This window comes from Temnothorax nylanderi, unplaced genomic scaffold (assembly GCF_030848795.1).
Source record: "Temnothorax nylanderi isolate EJ_2023f unplaced genomic scaffold, tnyl_v1.0 TNYL_tig0025_pilon, whole genome shotgun sequence".
NCBI lineage: Eukaryota > Metazoa > Arthropoda > Insecta > Hymenoptera > Formicidae > Temnothorax > Temnothorax nylanderi.
In genome coordinates this window covers 1,344,542-1,372,212 of record NW_027249087.1, presented here as the reverse complement: position 1 = coordinate 1,372,212, position 27,671 = coordinate 1,344,542, and the positions used below count along the sequence as shown (strand labels likewise).

The 27,671-nt window shown below is 37.5% G+C and overlaps 1 protein-coding gene across 5 annotated transcripts in view; it reads left to right on the top strand.

The window, feature by feature from the left end:
* Positions 1-27,671, top strand: part of Rbp6 (RNA-binding protein 6) — a 598,496-nt gene that overhangs the window by 99,648 nt on the left and 471,177 nt on the right. Inside the window, exon 1 of one of the 5 annotated variants that reach the window (XM_071701374.1) lies at positions 6,450-6,509. The exons of the other annotated variants lie outside the window; for them this stretch is intronic. The gene's annotated coding sequence lies outside the window, so the exon portion shown is untranslated. Of the gene's footprint in view, positions 1-6,449; positions 6,510-27,671 lie in introns of those variants that run through there. 5 annotated transcript variants of the gene reach the window in all.

Below are 27,671 nucleotides of genomic sequence, written 5' to 3'. Positions count from 1 at the left end.
TTAAAGTTACATCTTTGTTATCTTTGTAAAGTTCACATTCAATCTTTAGAATTTCTCTATTTTCGCAGCACTTCTTTGAACTTTATGAATATTATTTAAAAAGTAGCTTGATTATAGATTCTTATTTATGAGAATGTTGTCAAAAACTAAAACGGAAAAATTAACTTAAACGGCCAACGCTCTGCTACATCATTCTGACATTATCAATGAAAAGATAACAGTTCGGCGTTTTGGCAGCTTCCGTTCCGAGCTGTCGTTCCTTCGTCATTAAGCACGACGATGTTAGCGATTAAAGTTGGCGGTCGCGATCGTCTCCAAGAGATTAGCGAAAATGGAATTTTCGCTTACCGCACTCCTAATTCGATGCGCCCGCGCCGCCGTCCCGGTTCGGGGATGGAGAAACTTCCGGTTAATGTTGCGGACGTTAGTTTTAATGCGCAATAAGGTCGTTCCACATTCGCTAGCCGTTGACAAGGATCTCAAAGAGGAAAAGACTGAGAAGGAGAGAATCGGTTGAAGGCCACCTGGAGATTCAAAGACATCTCAACGGTTGCGGCAGCGACGTTTTAACGAGCCTTTTATGCCTCCAGCTTCATTATCTTCAGTAACGATCAGAAGTCAGTAGTTTGGTATGCAAATCGATTCAAATCATAAAGCGTAGACCGATTGTCGGATGTCAATGGGACTTTCGCGAAAGTTGCACGCGATTTAGTTCTTCGTCCTGCAATATTTGCTGTCATCGCGTTATTAAGGAAAGACAAATTATTCACTGCGAGAATTTCACGTTTCGATTTACTAAAGCTTATAATTTCTACTTTTGTGTGAATAAAATTGTCTTTAGTCGCAGGACGTAAAGAAATTTATTTTTTTGCTATACATTATTTGATGCAACTTCTTCAATGACTTAAAAATTGTCGAGACTGATAAGTAGAACACATTTGTCGTCTGCATGCAAATGGAAAATTATGGGTGAGGTTATTATCAAGCTTTATTCATATAGAGAAAAAATGGTTTACATTGGAACTTGCAAAAGATTGATTCTCAGAAAATGATTCATGTTTCGAAAAGAGTTAGTATTTCAGTGTTAATAATAATAAAACCGTAATCGCCGTATGAAAACTGTTATAGCGTCGAGAACACGCGGTGTCGTGTCGTCATGCTCGTAAACGTTATATAATGTTTAATGTTACATGAAATGGGGATCTTAATGCTTAATCTCGCAACTTCTCTCTTGTCGTATTCCTTACCGCGAATATCTTTCTTATGAGTTTGTTAATCCGCAACGAATGCATATACATTAACATGCAATTACTATTATACGCATATCGCATTAACGTTATACGCAAGATGGATTGCTACTACTCTGTATACAGATTGTTCGCACATTGTACTTATTTTATTTTTTATTTATATTTTAAATATAGCGGGTAAAAAATGAAAAAATTTTTGCTAGTATTTTAACTAATATTGCAAAAAGATTTATGATTAATTACCTATACAAAAATAAGAATAAGTGTTTTCTTATCTAATTATTTAAAGTTTACTTAATCTATGACTAAATTAAGATATGTCTGCGGTATATTGAAGTGAGAAAGTTATGAGTAGTATAAATTGACAGCTTTTGATGATAATTCTTTATAATTTGGTAAAGTATAATTATCGCTATAATAAAGCTGAATATTAGCATTATTATATAGCTGTGTTCGAAAATGTTACGTTGGACGTCACATGAAATAAATCTTTGGCATTTGTTTCAATTTCTATCTCTTTAAAAGATATTTTCTCTTGTTGCTATTTTACGAGTTTTCCACATTATTCGCGAGGGCGATCGATGGTTGATCTCTCTTTTTTCTGTGTAATGAAATTAGCGATCTATTATAATAGACTCATATTTGAGACCATCGTGCCACCTCACAAAACTCATCTAATTATTACGAAATGTGGTTTAAGCGATGAGTGTTATAAACGAAATCATGAATAATTTTGTACTAAAAGCTATGCTAAAAGGGTATTCTCGAATGGAAATAGAAGCATTTTATTTATATATACAAGATTATAATTTTACAATACGAAGATAATTTTAGATTGTTATAATTATATAAACGATAAAATTTTATTACACTAAATTATTATGTGGTGTAAGCATGTATCGGAAATTAGATTAAATTTTACATTTTAATGTCCATCAAAATAAATTTGTCGAAATTTTACAATATATTTCTATACATATTCAAACAGAATATAAAAACAGTACAAGTATAGTTTTAAAATAAAATTTGGCCAATGTCAGTTTATCTTTTAAAATTATTTTTTGGAAGAATAGTGAAAATGAATATACGTCGAGCTTTACATTTTATACAGATTTACGATTAACGAAACATGCAATTACGCCATAAGATGCTCCCATAAAATGCGTAAAATTTCTTCTCGGACGAATTCCGGAATGCGAAAGGAACGGAATTATGGTGGCAAACGCGAGTCCACCGCATGTCGGACACAGAAAGCCCATTAAGAACGAACTCGTATGCTCAATGCTCAGCTCCGCAACAATGCGGCACTTTTGCTGGACAAATACACACCCCCCGCGAATTCTCTCTCTGTTAGGAACCTTTCCCCTCCCTGGAAGTTCACAACGACAAAACGGTACACTCCACAAAACTCGTTGCCATTTGTCGTTAGATACATAGCGAAGCTCGAGGGTTTCACAGTTTACACGAGGAGTAATAATATAAAACAAAGCAACAGCAGATAACGCGGATAACAATCGATTGATATAACATTAGGAAAGTATCGCTGTATTCCAATAATCGATCACCGTTTATATTATTTCAAATCGGTGTAAATCTACAGAAAGATTAAAATTTCCTCTCAATAACTCTTAAATCGTGTATCAATTCTCATTAGTCGCGCGTCGTAAATTGAATTTTTTCAACCTGAAAGTTTTTAATTGCTTCAAGACTAGATAAACTGGAAGTAGCGGAAGAAACTTCCAAGAGTTCCCCGTTTTATTTTCTTGCCGAAAGAATCAACCATGCGATATGGTTAAAGCAAAGTCACAGAGCGACGCGAGTCTTACAATAATCAAGATCGTAACGTCGGTCAAGCTGCGGACGAGGGAAGAGAAGGGTTGAGACTCATACCGGAAAAATGAAAAGAGGCGTAGGAACGCAATGGGAAAATGAAAAGAAGCGGATAGAGCGACGGAGAGACGAGGGACATAGAGAAGGAGAGCGGGAGGGTAAAAGAGAGAAAAATCCGAGAGCCTTGTCGGCATCCGGTCTACTCGGCACGGCGGACTCATTAAGGGGTTATTTCAAAGTTTAACTGAATCGAGTCGGGAGGAAGAGATGATAAAAACTCAGAGCACCTTCCTCCATCTCCCTCGCGCTGCCCTCGTATAACTCACCACTGCACTGTCTCCTTACAGTTCTACCCCTTCCCCCCTCGCCGCTCCGCGCACGGACCCGGGCGGACTTCTTCATTCCTCCGTCGACACTCTGTACCGTTGGCAATATTAATTAACGTCATCCTGCAGCCGCAGTCCGGGTATTTGCAGTTTGTTAGTCGGGAAGATGCTAAGTCGCGACGCTCTTCCTCCTTCCACTTCTTCTCCGTCCCATCGCTTCTTCCTTTATCGCTTAACAGCGCATCGGCTATATCGCTCGCTTCCATATCAGTTTCATACTGCATTATTAAAAGACGTGACGTACTTTCTTTTTTACGTTGAACTTGAAAATCATGAAGATGAGAGAGGCACTCCGGTTATCTTAATAATTAATAATTAAAATATTAAGCGTCCGTCACCTATAATCGTTAATGCGTATACATTTGAGTTCCGGTTACTGGCAATTAGTAAGTTAACTATTGAAAAGCTGAACAGTGAAGGATGTTAAAATAAGAATTTTATATACATTCGCTTTGTATTTATTGTATAAATTTATCGTTGATCGTTGATATATACTTTTTGTGAACATGACACATTTCGCACGTCCAATATTGTTCTTGGAGCCGAGCAAGTAAAGGATGAAAAACGGTCGAACCGAAATTTCAGAGACGCGAGAGAAAGAGGATATCCGCCAAAGCCACCGTCGTCTCTCTTTCCTCCTCATTCAATTATAAAGTGATCAACGTCCACCCTCTCGGTGGCACGGTTAACGATTCCAGATGGAAAACTTCAGCTCTACGTAATTCCCTTTTACACTCGGCGAAATCCGCTCGTTAGTGTGCAAAACGTATTCGCACGCGCGTACACACACACACACACACACACACACACACACACAGACACACATTCATATCTTTGCACGTGGAATCGGGTATATCTAACCCCCATTCCAGTTTCTACGTTTAACGATAAGTCTTCCAGAATAGCTACCACTAAGACCCGGTATTCACAGATAGAAGTAGATCCTTCGTCCCACGAAAAGGATATCGAGTCGAGAAAATATAAGAAAACAAGATAAAATCCTTTAGGATAATTCTTTATATATTTGCAAAGTATATTTGCGTTTTCTTAAAAATAAAATTATATAAGTATACGTCGTTTTGTGAGAAAAATGACATGCGACATACTTCCTATATCAGAAATAAAAGTTCGTCTATTTTAATATTTTAATATCTTCATGACATCGCCTTACGCAAAAGTAACAAGAGGAACGAGATAAAACATTAGCGTTACAAACGTAAACTTCAATATTACAAATGAGATCGCAATGTACATATGTTAGTTTATTTGACAGATATTCATCTCGGTCGATTGAAAAAAGAAGAATTGCGGTAATATGCATGTTGACTTAGGTAAAACCAGCATAAAGTTTAACATTGCGAATGAGGTTGTAACGCATTGGTGTCATTAAAGAGTCTTTCGATCGTCCTCGGCACCGCACGTGCCTGACTTATACACCTGATAAATACATGGAGTTCTCGTGGAGACCCGTACAGGGTGGCAGCTTCATGTTACCGGCTATCCGGCAGCGTGTAAACAAATTGGCAGTAATGACGTTGCAATTTGTCAGATCGCCCGTGCTGTGTGAACACGTGCACGAGTGTGTGTGTGTATGCGTGTCCGCGCGTGTATGCAGGTTGCATATGTGACATGCGAGGGTTAAGATTGTTACGCGATGTACCTGATCGCGCGAGGTATATACTCGTCTTATTTACATATATGTTCACCTACAGTACTCCACGCGTATTAAACTGACGATAGAACTGTATAATCGCATTATTTAGCGGAAGATTCGGTCTGTCGAGATAATTTTTTTGTGATTTTTCCCATTTTTTTTCAAAGCAGATGTCAAGCGATAAAATAATTAATTGGGAATTGAATTTAAAAAATGGTTTCTTATTTATAATTTCGCATTTACTGATTAAATTGCTGATCCTGTCTCTTAATTGTGGACTTTGGCACACAGCTCGCAAGCACGTAGTTTCTTACGCATTAATTTATAACATTCTGCTTCATAAATTCATAATCAAGAGAGAGGAACAATTTAGCGAGAAAACAACTGTTCCGGTACAACTGTAAAGCTGTCCTATTAAAGTTTAAGCTAAAAGTCGGTGGTGCGCGCGCTTAGCATGTTGTATCGTGTAATGCAATTATAGCGACCACGCGCATGTAAAAATTAGTCGCACGTTAGGCTAATGAAGAAACTTACTTAACGAGTTACGGCGCGACTCCAACATTTTCTCAACGGACAGTCAATTTAGTTATAAATGGACAAGAAAATATGTTACGTAACTACAGGAATTTTTAACGCTTATGAAATATTTGGGACTGAAATATAGAGTAAAGTTACGTTAATATTAATATATTAATGTCGTGTATACTAATATATAGCATATGATGTCTATGTTAATATTATACCTTTGAATATAGATACCTGTCGATAGTCAGAAATGAAACTTTACATAAAAATGGTACATTATACATATAAAGCATACTTTCATTCTAACACAAGTGATAAAATGTTACAAAATTAATAAAAACAAAATTGCTTTTAAAGAGAGAGGCAATCAGTTACATATTGCAACTTTTGTCGAATCAAAACGCTATGTTACACTATGTTTTGGTTTACGTAAATTTTCAATTTTGCTCTTTTCGGCCACGGCTATTCGGCTCTGCTATTGTTATTTCCTATTATTTTTATGAAATGAAGCATACGAAGTATCCGTCAATATAATTTACTTGAAAATTAATTCTATTTTGGGGACTCTTTCTCGCAGAAAGAGGGAAAGGGAGAGAGAGAGAGAGAGAGAGAGAGAGAGAGAGAGAGAGAGAGAGAGAACATCCTCTAAAGTCATTAAAATCAAAGTCTCCAGTTTTAGTAACGAACCCTCGTCACTTCATGCCACGTCTCTCGTGCTCTTTATTAACGTCAACGACACTAATGATCGATGGGAAAGTAACGACCTTCCGTTATTTCTGTTTTAGGTAAGCAGACGTCTGCGTCTCGATGCGAGCGAGCGAACAGAAAGTGTGCTCGCATATGTTAGTCGTCATCGTGGCCTAAGTGAGTACACCCGCTTTTGTATCTGCTCGATACAAAAATTAGCGCGCTATTATATATACATACACACAAACCGACATATACTTCCTTACGGCGACGAAGACCGTAAATTCTCGGCGAAACGAGGGGGGAGCTGAGCTATCTGCTCTGAAAATCGCGCTAATCGTTATCGCGCCGCGTTATACTTGCCGGGTATATCCCTCGCTTCTCGCGCTTCCCTTTGGGTTTTCCTGGAATTAATTATTTGATTCCACGTTAATTATTTCGCGGCTGGATAATGATGAGAAAAGATTACATTTGCTCGTGCGTTTAACTTGGAATGAGTTCGAAATAACAATTTGCCGTGCCGCGTTTTGGCGCATGCGACTAAATGTGCCACGGCAAATATGTACGTATATTTTCCGAGAAAATCTATTTTGAAAATAAATTCCAGTGAATTTTACATCTCCCGGACAATTGGATTTTTATGCGAAGAATATATGTAGACATGTCACGATCGCTACAATATGTATCATTATTTATTCTTAAATCTTGAATTTTTATAACAAAGTAGACCGGCTTTTTAAATAATATAGAAGTGGATTGTTATAAGACTATTTCTAAAATAGCATTTTAACATATTATTTTTAGTAATACCATCTTTTCTTTCTCATTTATCTAATATCTTCACATACTGAGACAAAAAATTTGTTAATCCCAAGAAATATTTAGTCCGATACGTTCAACTAAACATTTTAGTTAGTTAACTAAACATTAGTTGAATTAATTAATTCTTGATTAAAGAAACTAAATAAATTGTTGAAACAACTAATGTTTAGTTAACTAACTAAAATGTTTAGTTGAACGTATCGGACTAAATATTTTTTGGGATTGACAATTTTTTGTTCTCAGTGCAGAAATCTGACATTAATTATGTATTTGTACTGTTGGTAAAATTTTGGAAAATTCGATATCAATTCCATTTCAGTTAAATGAGATAATTAATTTAGCAAGGAAAGATTGATTCTGAGATATATATTCACCGGACGAAACGATGGAGAGCCCCGCTTTGATATTGCCGAAGTCATAAGGGCGGATAAACGTGTTTTGGGGCTGGAAGTCAGAGGGGGAAAGGAAGCGAAACCGGTCGCTTTAATTACGCAGAGCCATTGTTGCGGCTGGTTGTTTATAATTAATCGTTCGAAAGCCTGTCCCTGCCAGCGACAGATATGACGGCCAATAAAGTACGTCGCTAGCAGCCGCTACCGGTCGGCCGATGGGGAATTTCGGTTATGGCGGAATTTCGGTTTGCCGTCGTTGAAACAGCGCACACGTATCGAAACGCGAGTGTGTCGCGGTCGATCGACGCTAACGAGCGGCCGATCTCTAGTTTCTAGAAATAGCTCATCATTGAATGCGGAATCCGCATAACAGAAGATAGCGGCGACACGATGAATTATTATTATGGCTAAATTTGATGATGTAACAGTATCGCGGTATATTACGATATATGTAAATGTATCGAATAATGCTGCTGTAACATAAGAATAACAATGATAATAGCAAAAGTGGAACTGCGCTAAATAACGATACCGTCAAACGTTAGAATTAATACCAAGTGATTTCAACTAGCGCTATTAGCGTAATTTCAACTTAGTGAAACTAGAGACTAGGAGACTAAACTTAGAGACTACTTATTCAAGGACCGCTAGTGTAGTCCTAACTTGCTACTAAACTTACGGACTATGAACTTGGAGATTACTAATGCAGTTCAACTTAGTAAAATCAGAGATTAGTAACCCAGGTATTACAAATATAACTAAGACTTAATAAGAGATTGCCATTGGTATCTACGTAATAGTGCAGTGACACGATTCTTCACTCCATCCTGGTGCGTTCGAATTAATTCCTTCGTGTGTTTGATGTGCGGAGAATGGGGTAAAGGACGGGAGGGGATTTAGCGATTTCTGTGAAGTTTGCTTTTTACGAGGTGCTCGGCCATGCCAGATTCAAATGAGGCGTGCTTTAATGCCGCCTGATGTGCGTGTTCGGCTATTCCCTCTTGCCAAGTCGAATAGCAACCCGGTTCTGCTTTCGTTTCCTCTCATTGACATTAACCGTTACCATTGCTTTGTTCCTTGACCGAGTTTTCCCTCCAATCCCCTCGTCGGGAAGCGCGTTTGTTATCAGTTTTCGGGAAGTAATTCCCAACTTTTTCGAAGTTTCTTTCGCTCCGTTGTACAAAATAAACGCAAAGAAAGTTTAATTGTACCCGACGAATATGCTTAAATCGGCGAAACGATTAAATCTTTTTCCTTTAAATCTTTGTTCGATTAAATAAATTGTTGCCAAATCAGCAACCGATAAATTATTATGGATTGGTGTATAGCAAGAGCAGTTTATTTATGTGATTATGGAGAAAGGAGAAACAGAAATTACATAGCTGTTATTAAAAAAAAATTTTACGTAAATTTTATTTTGCTATATCTTCCACAAATATTTTTTTAGCACATAAATTGTTTTAAATAATAGTAGTTGAAACAATTGAAAACTTTAAAGCGGCTATTTTTCGAAAACCATGTATTAACGCAAACTTTTAATTAAAAATTTTAATTAAAGACCTTTGTTGTATACATATATGCCTTGTTATGTATACATGTATACACACTCTCAATTACATTCAATTAGATTTACAATTTTTAACATCCTTGCTAGCGTCAACAAATCACATTTTTATATCTCAAACGTGACCTAAATAGAATTTTTATTTTAGACACTATTAATGGTAAATTAGCGAGATTACCCTTCGTGTTTATTATCCTAATGAGAGTTCATGCCAGTTGCATCTGTAGGATTAATTCCTTTCACTTCTTTCCCTTTTTTTTTTAAATCGAGTTCGCCATTGTGGAATCAGCGGACATTAAATGACGCACACGAGCGACGTTAAAGCGCTAAATTTCCAGTGCGGTGAGCGCCGTTTCCTCTTCTTTCGAGAAGGAGCCAAGTCCCCTTTGTATTCGGTCTCCGAAGAAAAGCAGCCGGTTGTGACAGCGTGGATGAAATAATGCGCGAGTATGGGCGCAGGGTGGAGAGAGAGAGCAGGGTCGATATTCCGGAGGGCTCTCCGAAACTTTCCGCAGAAGTCACTCGATAAAGTGATTAGGTAACTTTCGGCGAGACGAAGGAAGGGGGGGGGATGGAGAGGTAATCGGTCAACGGCCATTACAAGTTGTCCCACCAAGGTGAAATGACTTATTATATCGCAAAACGGTTCGGACATTCGCGTTTTGTAGGGGAAAGTTATTAAAACGTGATTCGGGATGAAATCAGATCTCATATAATTTTAAGATATACACACACAACTTTGCTTTGTGAATGACTAGTCATGATCTTTAGTAAGGGATCAATTGATTATTACATTTTTGTTATTTATTTGGGAATTATTAAAGCATAAAGTGGGAATGTCAATCGTGACGGCATCGAAGCGTATTTAATCTATAAATCTCTTGAGCCATGAAGATCTTTACACGTGGATATTTAACATATCTATACTTACTGCTAAAATAAAATAAGGCATATAAACTGATAACAAGTACACATTGGTGCTCATGCCATTTATGCACATAATTGACATTTCTATTTTATAAATGCATAGAATAAGTTATTATTTAATTTTTTAATTTTAATCCAGTAATTCCTTTTGCTTCATATTCACATTTCAACGAGCTTATCATTTTGATTGACAACAAAGTTCATTTTACAGTATCTCTTATTAAATATTTTATTTTATTCTTGTTATATAAAAAACATTATAACGTGTATTTACAACGTACCTTAACGAAGGTTGTCAATTATGAAACGAAATTATAATATATCTAGTTTCTCCAAATGATACGTGTATCTGGTAAATTTGTGTATAATTATTCACGAGCCCACGTAGCGCTGATCGATGCAATTGTCCAATGCAAACTATCACTAATCCAAATTCCGAGTTATTCCCCCTTGGGACATCGTTGCACCTTGCTATGCTTTCCCACGAGCACCGCCCAATTTGTGTCCATTTCGACTATCGTTCTGGGACACACGTGAATGTAATATTGCGTGGGCGCGAACACGGCGCGGCGGTGACAAGGTTGCTCTTGACCCGTTGTGACTGCCGTTACTTACTACACATTGTTTTATCAACCGTACAATTTGTAATGACGAATGTCAAACTAGCATGGGATAAAACAAAGTGCCATGCTTTTCGCTATTTGTCATCGCACGACTCTCATCGCATCACCATCTGCCATACGTGCCAGTGGCGTAACACCCGACTGACAACGAAGCAATAAACAATTGATTGCACAGTCCGTCAGATCGATTGAATACTGTCATTTGGAATTGGTATGATATATTTGCATATCATCTTGTAACGCTCGTTTTTTTCCTATCTTTCTCAAATTGCTGATCTTCTTTAATTTATTTATTACTAATACTAATCCTATCTGCGTATTATGGATACTGATATTTTATGCGAGAATCAACATTACTATTACTGATACAAGTATGAAACTGATATTGATATATTTCCATATTCCGCATTAACAATTTCATTAGTGCATATAGATATTATTTAATATGCTAATTGAACTATTGTTCCTCGTGATAGCGTTACGCCACTATTCCCATCACGCATTATATCTCAGCTTGTGGCATTATACGCGAGATGAATTCAAATGTTCGAAAGTCATCTCTGTCCATAATATATTCGATGTTGCACGTGGCTATTACATTTGCATTCGTGAAAGTCTCTGCATTACTTCTCGGAACGTCATCGAGATATCAGATTGGACGAGGTGGCAAAATGATGGATATTTACGTTTATTAAATGACACGATGACGCTGCTGATTTGCCCGAGGAGATGAAGTACTCACGAGTCATCTCGTGTGATGCAGCGAATTTGTAATATGCGTACGCGCGTATTCATGTTGCATAGTACGCGCGTCGTGAGATGATTGTTCGTCACTTACCGATCACGCACGTAGAATCCAATCCGCTCAGACGTGCGAGAAAGTGTTAACTGAGATCTTCTCTTATACCTCCAATACTTTCCCGCTCGTGTTCTTTAGACAGACATGTTTTGAAAGAGCAAAACGCGCGTTGAATTCATTAAATTACTGTGTTATTGATCGCTGTTAATGGCACTATTAACGCCAAGTGATCAGACGTTCAATAACTACTTGTCTACCTTGAATAAAAAATTCTGAAGATTATTCAGAGGCTCCAATTAAATCAGGCTTTATGAAGCGCAAACGGATAATAGACCTTATTTTCCTGTCAGTAATAAATAGGGTTTGCTTTATCGGGACATTAAGTGGGACAGGGAGAGCAATTATAAAAGACAGTCTTTTTAGGCGGAATCTCCGCTGAAGCGAATATCCGGGCGGAATCGTCACGAGAGAGAACGCGCTCGTTTCGATGCCACTCGTATCTTACCAAGCGCTCTGTGGATGCTGCGGCAAACTTGTACGCACACGCGTCATCAGATCGCGTGCACGCGCGCACGTCACTCGTTCTAGCCAGCGGCGGCGGCGGCGGCAGCCTTGTGGCCAAGGTTGCGCAACGGATGGATCGCGGGTCGCAGCAGCACGTGGTGCGCCTGGCTGTGACGCAGAGCTTGGACACATACACGTCCGCGAGCGTTGCACACACATGCACATACGCACGCACGTACATGCACACGTACGCGCACGCACACACACACATATACGGGCCCGCCGAGCCGTAACTAGGCGCGCTCGCGGCTCCGCCAATTGACTCAAATGCACATTTACCCTACATCCTCACCGATTACATAATGAAGCTCGGCGGCGCAGATCCCGGTCGGTTTTCCTTCCTCTTAAATGCGCGAACGTGAAGAAAGGCGGTGCACGATGATGCCACGTATTTTTTTTCTATCCGAATAATCGCGGAGAAATCAAGTAGTCACGTGCTAAATTACTTATTAATTAACATGTACGAACGTTACTGCACACAGACGAGTAAATGTTGCATGCGATTTCTTAAGTAGATTTAGTAATAATGTTGAAATTAGCTGAGTTGGTTATCTGTAATCATTCAGTCCTTCAGTTCTATATCATGCTTCTACAAGCATATACATATCATCTATAAACTCTCTTCGTTTTTTAAGTGTAAATGTTTCAAAGTACTTTTTATCTATCAACGTCTTTACAAACACGCTCGTAATTAGGGTATTCCGAAGAGAAATCTGTAACATTTATTAATCAATTAATTAAAATTTATTCGTTGATTTCTTTTAATAATATTTTCACGTACATATATGCTATGAAAGTACGCTCAACGAATGATTGATGACAAGATTGATGACATGATTTTATAAGCAGGATGATTTTTACAATGAAAGATAAATGCAAATAGCCTTGCTTTATCGGTTTAATCGCGCAAAAGATACGATCACCCTACAAGGGAAAAGCTAAAGAAGTGAAATACAAAAGAAGACGGAGGATGTTCTGCAGGTGCACGTCCTCGCGACTTAATCATAGAACGGTCTTAACTTTCGCCTGTTGCGGTGCGGTTAAAGCGTCGCGCAGTTTTACGGTGTGTAATTGGCGTTTCCTAGGACGACAACTGCAGTGCACATGGTCGCTGCACGGTCGTCGTGTTGGTCGTCGATACATAACGCCGCGACTGTTGCAGGGAACACGTTGCAAGAATATATGCGGCCGCGGCGGCCGCTCGATTCGCATACGAACGTAAGTGGGACAGTAAATGCCAATTGGGTGGCTTTATACCGCGGCGAACTATGCGCAAACTTTGTAAAAGTGAGTTATCGTCGCGAATCGACTTCAGCAACATCGATCTCGCTTATGCCGACGCGAACTATTATAAGCGGTCTCGACAAAGCGGGGAGATATGTAAGTTGCGCGCGATATGGTTGTTAACATAATTGTTGATTTTATTTGATCTATAAGAGTCCCCATCTCTTCGAGTGGATTCGTAATGATTAAAGTCATGTATCAAATTAGATTACGTTGTTTAAACAAATATAATGTGCTTCACAGATGCGACTATTGATTGCGGAAGTATATAATTTTCCTAATATTATAACCGTGACATATCGCCTTCTGTCTTCTTCTGCAATTATTTCTGGTTCTGGATTCGCTGTGCGAGATAATTAGCAGTTTTGTTTCACAATACGTTTTGCGGCATAAATAAATAAACGAACTGTCGCGTGGGTTTCAACGCAGGCGTTAAACGAACGTAATCGTCGACCGCCATGCACAATTACGATGTCATTATACGACTCACTGTTAATCGCTAATGACTTCTTGATCTCATCCCCGGAACTGTTTAATGGGGCGACATCCTGTGCGTGGCTCTGCAAGCTTGTAGTGGGGCTCGGAACCAGCTCGCCTCGATCGTTATGCGAATATTCAGAGATATGAAGATATTTCCCTCGAAAATGAGGCTCGCTACCGCGTATTTGTATAAGCGATTAATGCGGGCGATTAATAAGTGCATGGTTTCGAAATTCGCCTAACTGCGCGAGAGAATCCTGTTACTAAAATTCAACTCGTATGTAATATTTGAAAGAAGTGTGGAATATAAAATAATTGCTTCATTGCAATTATACGTAAACAGTTAATTGATGTATTTAATATGCTAAAATTTGCTATATGAGAAAAACTATCTTAGTTTATTAATTTCTTTTTAATACTGTATATGTTTTTCACAATATTTTAAGAAGGTTCTACTTTATGCGCAAGCGTCTGTCGAGATAAAATTCAGCTTGAATTGGGCAGATATTATGTTTTTGAAAGAAAAACCTCAGAGATGACAAATCGCATCATACGAAGTGGTGCGTACATTATCATTAGATGACTCGTCGAAATTCCATTCTTCGATCCGGATGTTATCGTGAGCCCACGATATTTCGTTGGTAACCGATCATCACGGAGAGGCGGGCAAAAAAGGAGGCCGCTGGTGATGATGGGAACTCGCGATACGCTCTCGAAGACGCGGATGGCGGTAAGAAAGAATCGCGTGGGAGGGGAACGAAGCGAAACGAAATGCCTGGTAAATGCGTCTGGCGGTCTCGCACCTGGGTAAGAAGTTACCTGGATCGAGGTGCCGCTAACCGCCGTACCGAGACACCGTTTAATGTCGCCGGAAATCCGGTTTTTCGCTTCACCGATACTTCAACGCGATCAAACTAACGTTGCTCTCTTTTTATCACCTTCCCCTCCTTCCTTCTCTTTGTTTCTTTTTTTTTTTATAAAACTCATTATTTATCGAAACTCTTGACTCCGAAGCTTTGACTTGATTTCTCTTTTCAAAGAGATATCCGATATGTCTTTGTTACGGGAAGGCGATAATATTTCTGTTTTTACTACTATTTATTTCAATTGTTAATTATGCCTTCCGGGACGATTGTCTCTGCGTCGTATAAAGTCTGCTGGTATAAAATAATTCGATATGGATATCAAACTATTCTTGCGTAAGTATAAATTGATTTTGAGTCTCTGCTGCACACAACGGGTCTCCAGGGTTCACTGTCTCCACGATTGCGCGAAATTTATTCGGCTGATCGAAGGTGCTCCACACTGGTCCCTCGCTTGGTCGCCCGATCCTCATCCTCGACCACTCCCTTCCTGCGAATTCACTATTCCATGACTATTCCGTCGGCTCCCGGGGAATGTACCGGCGTAATTATCAACGCTAACTGCCGGTACTGTTATTCGGGGCTCGCATGTCCCTTTGTCTTCGGAGTCCTCCGACCGCCTGTACCTAAAGTACGAACACACACCTAAGCCACGCGTTCCTTCCTGCTGTTGAATTATCCTCCTCATCTCCTATCTTTCTCTCCCGGCTCCCCGTTTCCCTTTCTCTCTGTCTTCATTAAATAATCACTAGTTCTCTCCGGCCTGGTCCGAGGTAATGCAAATGGATTAACAACTCCTAACTACCATGCCGCAACATATAAATATAAGTTTTATACACGCATTTTTTTGCTCTTTATAATTTCTTGCCTCGACGAACTTTCACACACAGTAGAGTTAGTATATAGTTTCTTGAGAACAATTTTAAATCAATAATTCACAGTAGTGTACACATATACGTAATCTCTTATAGTCATACGTTTCTATTTTTAGATATTCGTCATACTTGTTTCAAATACCTTAATTAAACGATCGTCTGCAACTATCATTGATAAATCATTCGGAACTGATCAACAAGATCATCTTTACAATTATAATGTTCTATTTATATATATTATATATATTCTGTTTAATTTGGTTCACATGACATATGTCCAACTTTTACCTGTTCTTTATTTAGTTCTGTGAACATGTATTGTCCTTGTTGTTAGAAAGATTTTCCCAGAATACAATAACTTCTCGTTCTTCCGTTACCTTTCTACTTTCTCTCTCTCTCTCTCTCTCTCTCTCTCTCTCTCTCTCTCTCTCTCTCTCTCTCTCTCTCTCTCTCTCTCTCTCTCTCTCTCTCTCTCTCTCTCTCTCTCTCTCTCTCTCTCTCTCCCCTCCCCCTCTTCCTCTTCTTGTCTATTACTATATCCGAGTATTAGGTGATCGATTTTACATTGAAATGCGTGTATGTGTGTGTGTGTGTGTGTGTGTATGTGTATGGACATTCGCCGCAAGAGTTACGACGTGCTCCCCGCAACAGGTCCATCGTGGTTTCCCCCCTTTGCCACTACGCTAAGAGGAGTGAAGAGGCGGCAAAACGACAGGGGGTGGAACGACAGGGAAGGACCGAGAGACGGGGCAAAGTAGAAACGCGTCTCTTGTTCTTTGTCTTGGCTTGACCATGAAATCCCTCTGCTAGTTTGGCTATAATGCTAACATGATCGCAGCGGAAAGAGGTGTCACGAAAAATGTTTGCTGCGCGTTCGTGTAAAAATATGCGTTTAAAAAATACATTTCTTGAATAAGATTAAAATTTTGTAATATATTTTTCCATTTCTATAATAATTATATAAATTATATAAGTCATTAAAGGCATATTTAATCCTTAATCCATATCCGCTTGCCTCATCTTTCTCGGTATATGTTCGTGTTGCATATCCCCTTTCTCTTTTTCTCTGTCCAGTCGGCTGTAGCTAGAGGCAGTGTATAAATCAGGAAGACGACTGCACCCACCAACGACGATGTATAGAACCGATGAGCGAGAACGACATGAAGGTAGAGAGTGGGGAAGGACAGGGGGTCGGGGGGCGCTTCAGGAGCGAGGGAACAGGGGCGCAATCGGTCCCGCTGCTGCATCCGGTGCAACGAAGCGATCTCGATGCATTGTGGGATATTCCGTGACTGGAATCTCGGACGCGCGTTACTCAGGCTCTGCTGTTCTCTTTTTTTTCGTCGTTTTTTTCGCGATTTTTGATCTCTTTCTCTCTTGTGTTCTTCTCCGTTTTTCCTGATACCGCTTACATATAACTTTGTTTTCAGATATAATATACAGATGTAAATTTTTGGTACTTGTTTTCAAAAACAATTATATTACTTATAGTAAAATATTAATATCATAGTTTCATTTTTTTATTCTAATGTTTTACTTGAATAAAAAACCGGAAGTTAGAGATAAAAGAGAAATAATCCTTTAACAAAAATTAATGTTACTTTTTAAAAAGTTATAAATTATAATTAAAGTAGTTTAACCAAATATTAATTAGTTTTGTAGGAGATTCTGATATTGAATTTTAATATTTTTCAATGTATTTTTAGATTTATTTCTTTGCACAATTGAGATAATATGATTAAAATTTTCTGAGCAATTAAAAAAAATGGATTTATATTTATAAATGTTAACAACTATTATCATTTCAACTTGAATTTTAGATATCTAATCTTAAAAGTTCGAAGAACCAATTAACGCAATAAACTGCAGTCCTTGAAAATTGATTGCATTTGATTTTTCACGCAAAACATCGTTTATGAATATATTCTATTATTATAAATATAAAGCGATGTTTAAGAAAACAACAATTGTAAAGTGGGCGAATGACTTAGCCGATTTCTTTTTGTCCGGTCATTCAAATCTTTTAACTTCCGCTGAGCGACGGTTATCCTTCGAAATATCATGGACAAAAAAGAGTTGCCATAAACGCCGTATGGCAGAATCGTTTCGAGCCCAGCGGCAAATCGCGGGAACGATGGCCGATCCTATCTCCCGTTCGAATTGCTACTCACTATTGCGTCCGATTGTTGTTTCGGTACAATAAACGCCATTGTCCGGCTATCCAACGCATTACGACTCCGATAAACTCGAAACTCGAAACTCAACGACGATGATTTGAAACCTTTGTGTGCCGCCGGATTATCGATCAATCTACCTTCTCAATATACAATTCAAAATTATTAAAGAATGTAAAATTATCTTTTAAAAATTTTTAATAGATAAACAGAAAATGATGAAAATGTAATAATATTAAGAACGAAATATTTTTCATTATATTTTGTTCTTAACATTAATTTTATTATTGTGACTTACTTCTAGAGAGTTGCATCGCTACTTGTGTAAAAATTTCAAAGAGCAGCTAGATTCCAAGAATATAGTATTCAAGTTAAGAGATCGAACACAAGACGTCGTACTTGAATTCGCTATTTTATTATTCGGAATCGTAAGAACGATGCTTAGGTGCCTGTGTTTTAAGCGTGTGTCCTGCAGCCACCGGTGATCCGTTGCACTCGACACCGTATCGTAAAAAGAGGGAAGATTCGCTCTTTCTATTCCTGATCGCGCGTTTGAGACGCATATAAAAGACTTCAAAAGGTTCACGACCGGGGAAACGGCGCGGAAATTTCCCTAAGCGGTAAAACATCGCTTCGGTTGATCCGCTACGCTGCCATGTCGTTCCACATATATTTACTTAACGTTCCTTCGGAAGAACGGGATGTATATCGCGAGTGCTGTGCTGAGGCTCGAGTATCCTAGATATTTAATTCTCCATTTCACGACTGCGTTTCAAATTTATTTTTGACACATCTATTTCTTCTTTTTTAAGCCTTATGAGAATACATTGTTATAATCTACAAGAAAATACCAGAAATATACAATACGCATGTCAGAATATAAGTATTTGTAAAATGTAAAATACCTACATATTTTCTAAAACATATTGATTTTAAGATAGCATTGTTTGAGTCTGTGTACATGTATTAAAATATTTTATACTGAAAAAGTTTGATAAATAACGTATTGGTTTGAAATATTATATTAGAACGCAAGAAATACTTTATAAAAATTTCTATTAAAAAATTGCGTTTTCAGAAACGTATTTTATTTTTAAAGGCGCATTTTTAAATTCTATTTTATCAAATGAAAATATTAACGGATAATTTAATTTTTTTAATGAAGCTTTTAGTTTCCCGAAATGACCGATTAATTATAAGCTTGTGAGCAATAAGTAATTAAAATAAGTTTCATAACAAGACTATATCGAGAATAAGTTATGCGTATATGGCGCATAATGGTCTCTATAATGCCGCGCGATATATCTCAGCTCAGAAAGGGCAAAATGCACGAATGGGTAATATCCGCGCGCGAATGTCTGCCTGAGCGAAGGATGTTATTTCGTGAATGGAGGGATGCGCGCGTTTCACGGTGCCTAAGACTAATCAAATCTTAATAGAGGCGCTAATGAGAGGGCATTCAGCGCGGTGAAGCGGCGAAGCCGAAGGGACGGCCGTTAAGAGAAGGGCTTGCCCTTTCGCTCTGAATTAGCCTTTGCGGTTTCACGGGCATGCATTCCAACATTCGTCTCACGTTCTCGTCAGGCGAGATAACAATTATTACTATTCACCAGTACGACTTTTGCAATTTTATCTTCCCCGTACCTGCCCTTTCACCCTTTTCCTTTTATCTTACTCTCTAATCGTCTTTGACGCAATGCGTTCCTTTCGGCACATTCGTTCCACCGAATAATTTGCTGACATAGATCACATTGGTTCGAATCAGATAGCCACCAGAAAATGTTTTTTATAATGAAACGACTTCTATATCTGGGAATTGATTTTTATAAAAATTTTTTTGAAACGTCTATATGTATATGTATCATATGCATAATCCGATTTGCCAGTTAAAACCATTTAAGAATGATAATAAAACTGTGCACAACCAAGCATAGATTTTTACGTGAAAATTGAAAAGATTTTATCATGAACTGTGTCAATAGGAAATAAACTGTAAATTTGATTTGTAAATACGACTTTTAAAAACAGTTTGTAATTTTTCTATTTTTTCTTATTATTCCAGCTTTTATTTCTAAAAATGCTTCGACGTGCATGGTCTCAATTTATACTTCCATTCTGTCAATCTTTAAACAATCAAAGTTCTCATTTAAAGAAAGATCTTACTTGAAAATTATTGTAGAAAGATGTACATACATATATCGATCTCAAAATTGTTTAAATAATTGTTTTCGCTTTATTCTATGGTGCAACTAAAAGTAAGACTCGCGGACTTGGAGTAAAGCCCGATGTGCGGCGACAATCAAGTAACTATAATTTCCTGTCTGTAATATTGTGCTGTCAGTACATTCGAAAAAGACGAACGCTCTTGAACAAGGGACTCTTCTCACGGAATGCTTATAATTATGAGCACGTGACTCGCTTAATTTCCTGACCGAACTCGACCAACCAATTTCCTCTGTCCCGCGAGCAATGTCGATCGGGTAACGGTAGCTTCTCGATCGTAGACGTCATTTTTTCCTTTCTCTCCTTCTCTCTCTCTCTCTCCTCTTTCTTTCTATTCGAAGATCGTTCTCGCGAATCGGTCGGGAGAAAGAGAGAAGTCGTTTCCTCGACGTGAAATATCGAGGCATCGCCGTTTGCTCGATGCTTCGCGCTTGAAACTAATGAAATAGCTACTGCATTGCGGTTCGTTTCTTTAATCTCATATTAGATACTCTGGGTGATTTCCAAACATAATCTTGAAAGCAGCAAGATGATTAATGATAATCAATAAAGTTTCCATTGTCTGTAGTTTCATGAGTAGTTTAAGTTTCAATATCGGAGAAAATAAATCATCGTGCTATAGAAATGGTTAAAATATGATGTAACATTTGAACTTGAACAAACATACTTTCTTAACAAGAATAATTATGAAATATCTATATTTAGCTTAGGATGATAATTTTTTTCTATTCTCTGATACATATCAGGAAGACTGTAGTCTCACTGTCACATTTACGCGAGAACGATAGGCAGAATCTATTGAGACTTGATACTGTAGGTATCAACGCTACCAGAACCAGAATCCAGAACCAGTCCCAAGTTCTTCGCCGCGGGAGGTAGGCATCGTGTGGCCTTTGACCCAAGAATCAGGGCATCGGCTGCTTTCTCACGTAATGGTTACGAAACCGAGTCGTGTGGGTATTTGCTCATACTCACAATCAGCTTCGCGATGATAAAAATAATAATTAAAAACCAAATGTTGTTACGAAAATATTTTAATAATGTAATAATTGTTTTTTAGATAATATAAACAAACGCATATTTTCTCATTAAATTATCTTTTTTATTTTTCTCTTTGTTTTAATGTTCACTGTTAAAACTGTTATATTACACGTTATCATCTATTTTATTCATTGATTTAAAAATTAGTCATGAAAGGAGGATTTAGCAGAATCTTACATATAATTAGTATCTGCTCGTTATTATTATTTATTACAAAGAATAGAATTTCTTATAAAGAAGAAATGAGCGTTGTTGCTTTAGCGTGTTTCGTCGTTCTAACGCTTATAAGCTTACAATGGCTTACATGACTGATATAATTTGAGTGCCCTTTGGACATTTGCTATATATTTATGATTAAACGAACACAGACACGAATGAGTGCAGCAAAATAAAGGAGGGAAAAAAAGTAGTGAAAAGAAAAAGAGTCAAAGTAAGAGGGAATGAGAGGGATAAAGGCGGCACGTCGACTTAGATGTGCACGGGCACGGGCACGGGCACGGGCACGGGCACGGGCACGTCGCATGATCGCTGAATTATCGCCGAGAGACGCGGCATAAATATGTATGCGGCAGAGCAGCAATGGTATTCCGGATTGCGGAATGCACGTACGGGAGCATGCACCGCCTTCGTCCCGGCGTGCTACCCTCGCGACCCCTCCGCTTTCGCCCTTCTCCGGGTTCTTCGTGTCCCAAATGAGAAGATTCCTCCTCCTCGCCCTAGTCCCTTTTCCCCTTCTAACCACTTCTTCGCTCACGCGTGTCTACCTCTAGTTAGTCACTTTTGCCGGTTAGCTACTTCCTAACTTTTAAGCGGAAGCTCGGATTGCCGGAGAGGAGAGAAAGAGAGGCGGCCTTCGTGTTTTCGAAAGTCGCGTTCTATCGCCCTAAATTATGCGCCGTATCCTATTCCATCCCTCTTATTCTCTCTTCTTTTTTCACCTTCTGATTTCTTTTCTCCTTACCCCCCCCCTCTCGTCTTCTCCTATCTACTCCACACCACGTGCGCCGCTTCTAGTGATTAATCTCGCTGGAGGCATTCCCAAAGGGTACTTGGTTCTGATCTACGAGCTACGTGTCGTACGATCGGTCCGAAGAGTGTATTTACTTTTTTTAGTTCCCCTCTTCTTTTTTTCTTCGTATTTTTTTTGCGAGAATGCATCCGGTATATGGTGATTCGACTTTAATTGTCAACTAAATTTCGTAAAATGTGATCCCGAGGAACGTGACTGTTATCATCAGTCAATTTAGGTAAATTTGTTTCTCGGGTAAGTTCGATCCACTTGCGTGCAATGCGGTGACTTTGCGTTTACATGGATTTATGACCAAGATCGATATCATGTTAATTAACCTTTTAGACGCCAACGGTGTCAAAGCCTCATCTTTAATTCAACGTAATTAGTTAGAAAATTACGAGTTAACAATATCAAAGCTCTAACGGATTTTCATTTTCGTTATTCTCTTTAACGTATTGTAGAAGAAATTTGCGTCGTCGGAGATTTAAAACGCTAAATGTCGGGGAATTGTTTTGATTCCATTCTGGGTCATGCTCGTCTTTTCGCGCATGGAATCGGGGGAGAGAAATATAATGTCTAGCTTCTCCCTGGAGGGACGCGAGTTCGGCCAGGAATGCAATTAAGACGTCTTGCTAGAACGATAATGATAACGAGCCTAACCGACACAGGAATTTCAGGTCGTCGCTCGCCCTGCGCACAAACGAGAGATTGTACGATGCGTTCTTACAGAGGATATTTTGTTGGTATATAGTTAAAACCCACTTCTACTTCCAACATCGTTCTTATTCATATTACATGTGTGTGTGTGTTTTGCATTTTTGCAATAACATTTCGCAAATTACTTTATCGCTATTTTATAAAATGGTGTTGGTTCAACAATTAAATTTTTCTTAAAACTTGACATCGCTATTAACCATATTTCAACATATTACTTTTCTAAAAGTCAAACTTTTTAATTTTCTGCGCGTAACGTAAATTAACTTTAAATTACTATTCTGCTATATTTCGTATTAAACTTCTCGGAAATATTATTCTTTTACCTCATTTCTCCGTTAGGAAACTGTATATATCCTAAGTTTAAGAAATTGGTCGTTCCAACGCCAAAGAGAGAGAGAGAGAGAGAGAGAGAGAGAGAGAGAGAGAGAGAGAGAGAGAGAGAGAGAGAGAGAGAGAGAGAGAGAGAGAGAGAGAGAGAGAGAGAGAGAGAGAGAGAGAGAGAAAAATAAACTCCTATCTTAGCCACTTAATTGTTTAACTGTACAAGGATGAGGAAACTGGATCTGGATTAGACATCTTGAGACGTCAGATATCTTCAGTCGGCATCGCTATTAGCACACCGAAGTGGCCGACAATATTGGCATAATTCGGTGTCTCGATGAGAACGCGACGGGCAATCCTCTTACGTCGATAATCGTCTCAATTACGGCGAAGTTCCTGTAAACCGTGAAATCGAGCGTTCCTATGAGCACTACACCAAGCCATTAAATTCACCACCGGTGATATATGCGCGATACCATCTGCAAGAATGCACCGCGTAAATTTCCGCGATGTCGGGATCGTGTTTGATAAAAAAAAAAAAAGGAACGCGTTCACCTCGGCGCTTCTAATAATAAAATTGCAATTCTAGTTCCTCGCAAATTCTTTGCATGTTTTCTCGTCGCATTTAATTGCGTTTTCTTGCTTAAAGACGTATCGAAGTAATAATACAGATGACTTATATCATTAACCTACATTTTTAATCGATCTGTGTGTCTTTAGCAGACAAAAGCGGACTATTATGGGCTAAAAAAGGAGTATTTTATGTCTTTAGATATACTTATACATATATTATTGATTTTTTAATGTCGGTTTATTAGGAGCAAAAAAACAAATTAATAAATTAGATAATTTGTGCCAAAATAATTATATATAAATTATATATAAATATTATGGATTTACAGATCAGGTTAAATATATTTAAGATAATAAAGGAACGATTTCATGTGTCTCCGATTTATACGCTTAGATATATTTAATATTTTATGCTTGCTGATGTGGAGATGATAAACGATAGGAAATATGTTATGTCTATTTTGCTTGTATTTTTTAATTATATTTTTAAAAAACAATCTATCACAATATCACAACTAATGCATATATCAACGAAGGAATTAGTTAAAAAGGGCAAAGATTTTTAAACTACATAAAGCTTTATAAACTTACATAAAAACCTACTTAATTACTTCTCCCATCCGATTCTCTCTTCTCGCGCGAATACGGTTGTTTCAATTATATTAGTATCGATAACATCCGTTGAATCTCGTTGTCACGTCAGGATTGCTCGATGCGCGATCGGATTGAGATGATAAACAGCCGATGGACAAATCATCGAGATTTACATCAGAAACCATCGCGTTCGCTACGCAATTACGTGATTTACATGTTCGTGCGAACGCAATTGGTCCTCGTCGATCGCAACCAGGAGAGCTAGGTATCTACTGCCGCTCATAATTCATGTAAACGTTCGTGTACCAGCAAGACATTACAGGAGTCCGAAGCAGTAGACAGGGTAAACGACACAGTTATTGTCCATTTAAGAAATATTTGCTTTACGCTGCGAAAAGATCGATAGATTTCTCGTTAAAGATAATAATAGGTATACGAACATACAATTTTACCTCTGCTTTATTGCTGCCTTTATATAGGAAATATGAAGCATATAAATTTTTCAGTATGTAAAGTGAATTTTATAACAAAAGTGGATGAAAATATTTAACTAATATAATTATTAGTTAGTTCAAAATTTACTATATTTACAATTAGCTGTTACGTAAAATAATCGACCAAGTTTTGTGAAACAGAGTACAGTATGTATAAGTACTATAAATAGCTATCAACATCAATGTGAATTCATTGTGAAATCAATATGTTAGATAAAAAGTAAAAACTTAAATGAGCAATAGTTGTATGATTTACGACGTTTACGTTATATTGGATGAAGATTCTTTGCTAAGTTGTAATGTAATTATGCGGATGCTATAGGTTTAATTGAGTCACGATTACGCAACGGACAGGCAATATCTTTAGGTAATCCCATTATCTGTCAAGTCAAGTTAATAAATAAGATATATATATATATTTTTTGGGCAGATCTGTCTGTTTATTTGCCAAGCGCGAATAAAATAGAGAAAGTATTGAGAAAAGAGCGGTTAAGATCATTGCACCTAAGTATTAGGAATCATAAAAGATTAATCTAACTTATTAAGATTAATCTAAGTTGGCAATTTATAGATGCAGCAGATTCAGCGATTTATTTAGAAAGTTTTATGATCATTATATCAGATTTTAATATTGTATTCTCAGAAATTATAATGTTGCGTACGGGGTGTTTACGTAAGGTCGCCGCGGTATCATTCGTCTACTGACACTTGAACGAAGAGGTGGTAATATGCGTTATCTCGTCCGTTGTTGCATTGCCTCTCGAGATATGATCACAAGTATTAGAATACGCGATAGAATCTTTACGAACAAAGAAGTATCTGCTCATATCAATAATTGTATCGTCGAGGAAATAGTTGCTTATGGAAGTAGATTATTTACGCAGTTTATTCTTTTAAAGTAGGAACGAATACTATTATTATTCTAATGATAACTTACTATACATATTTACTTGAATTTCTTTATACCGTGTTAAAATTTTCTATTATGAACTTATTAATATTAGTTAATTCTTATAGTGCATATAGCATCTACACGCACAGAATAAGACCAAAAGATAAAATCAATTGAGGAGTGAAAATTAATATCACCCGAATTTCGTGAAAATAAATAACAAATAATAAATTGGTATAAGCATAATTGCTGATCGGAGCTCGTAAATTCTATACAATATCGACTTTGCGATTGTACAATTCTTGCGTATTTTAAGCTAAATGAAAGCTATCGCGATTCAATATTTTGCGTATTCAGAATTCTTGATTGTGATTAATCTTCTGAATACACTATTAATGTTTTGTATGGTAATCATTTATGAAATTTGTTATATGGATCTAGAGAGCTATGGATACATAGATCATAAATTTAAGAATAAAGATCCATGAATGTGAAAAATAATCCAACATTCTATGCTTTATGGTTTATGGATTTATGGACTGGAAACGTACGGCTTTATAAAATTATGGAACTGTATTTGTAGAAATCTATGAAAGCTGTATTCTGTATATCCTGTATATCCTGTATAGTGCATATGGAAATTTATATATTGATCTATTTACAGGATAATCGTGGATATTGTTTTATGATATAAAACCTTATACAAACTTGACAATAATGATAATTAAATAAGTATAATACTACAATGTAATTTTTATTGAAAAATTTACAGAAGTTTTTTATAACTTTGTAACCTATTTTATGATTTATTCTAATTTAATCTTTGAGAAATATTAATTATAATTTTAATCCCAAGCGAATGTTGTGGTATTGTACATTCCCCAATTGTCACAGCTGTTAATTCTAATTGATCTTTTACTCTCTCTTTTTTATGTTATTATTACATTTTCTTATTTCCAATATAATAACTGTTCTAATTATTAAAAGTCTTACTTAGCATTTCGTGAAATTTATATCATATCGTACGTTTGGCACAGATTTATTCTATGCAAAGCAGGAGGATATGCTAGCGATGCGATAAACTGATAATCACATCGGATATCTCGTTGCTGCGTTCTCGATGGCTCGGGCGAATCATGCTTACGCGGCTGATGCAGTTTCGAGTGCAGCGATGAGCTATTATATCGCTGATCACTCTGAAAAGTGAAGTAATGAGATTTATATTCGCATTTCTCATGACGCAAGCGTTTCATAATACCACCTTGTATCTCGCATCCTAAATAGAGATTGATTATTATGGACGATTTTATAAGCGTTATATATTGATGTAATTCTTAAAACTGTTTTATTTTTGAGTTAATATAATATTTGTTTTAAGAAAGAAAGATGTTACATATATTTTTAATTTATTTAAATGGAAAAGTTTTAATTATTTTTTCCTCTGGATTAATAGACTAAATAAAATAATGATTTTAATTTAAATTCTAGTTAACTAGACATTTTAATTTTGTTCACGGGATAAAGAATCAAATCTCGAACTGATCACTTTTGTTATATTTAAACGAAATATACCTATAAGTTTATGTTCAAGTTTGCTTTTAAAATTTATTATGTAATCTTCAAATTGTAGTTGCATCGCACAGTAACATAGTGTCGTTTTTATTGCGTTCTATTCACACTAACGGAAGTTAGTGTTCGATAAGAAGCTATAAAATCAGGATTACACGTGGTCGTAATCGTCTATTTTCGAGATTCACAGTGCGTCTTAATCTGAAACGCATGTGGTTCAATTTGATACCGCGGTAAACAGGTCGTCAAGTGCGGCATAAAACGCTAATCCAGATCCGCACACGTGCAATGTGTGCGGTATTGCAGCATTGTTGCATGCCTGAGACCGATCGACTCGATTCACCGCGGACTCGCAAGTAAGTGCGCGATTTGCGTGAACGACCGGTCAGAAAGCCGTTTATCCTCACCGCACTATACGTGAGCGTATGCGCTCCGCGTGTGCCTGCCGATCAGCCTGTCGTGAATTTGCATAGTATCCATAATTTGAGTATTCGAGTTGGAATCTTATTGCAGGGAGACAGTTGCGCAAAGCAATC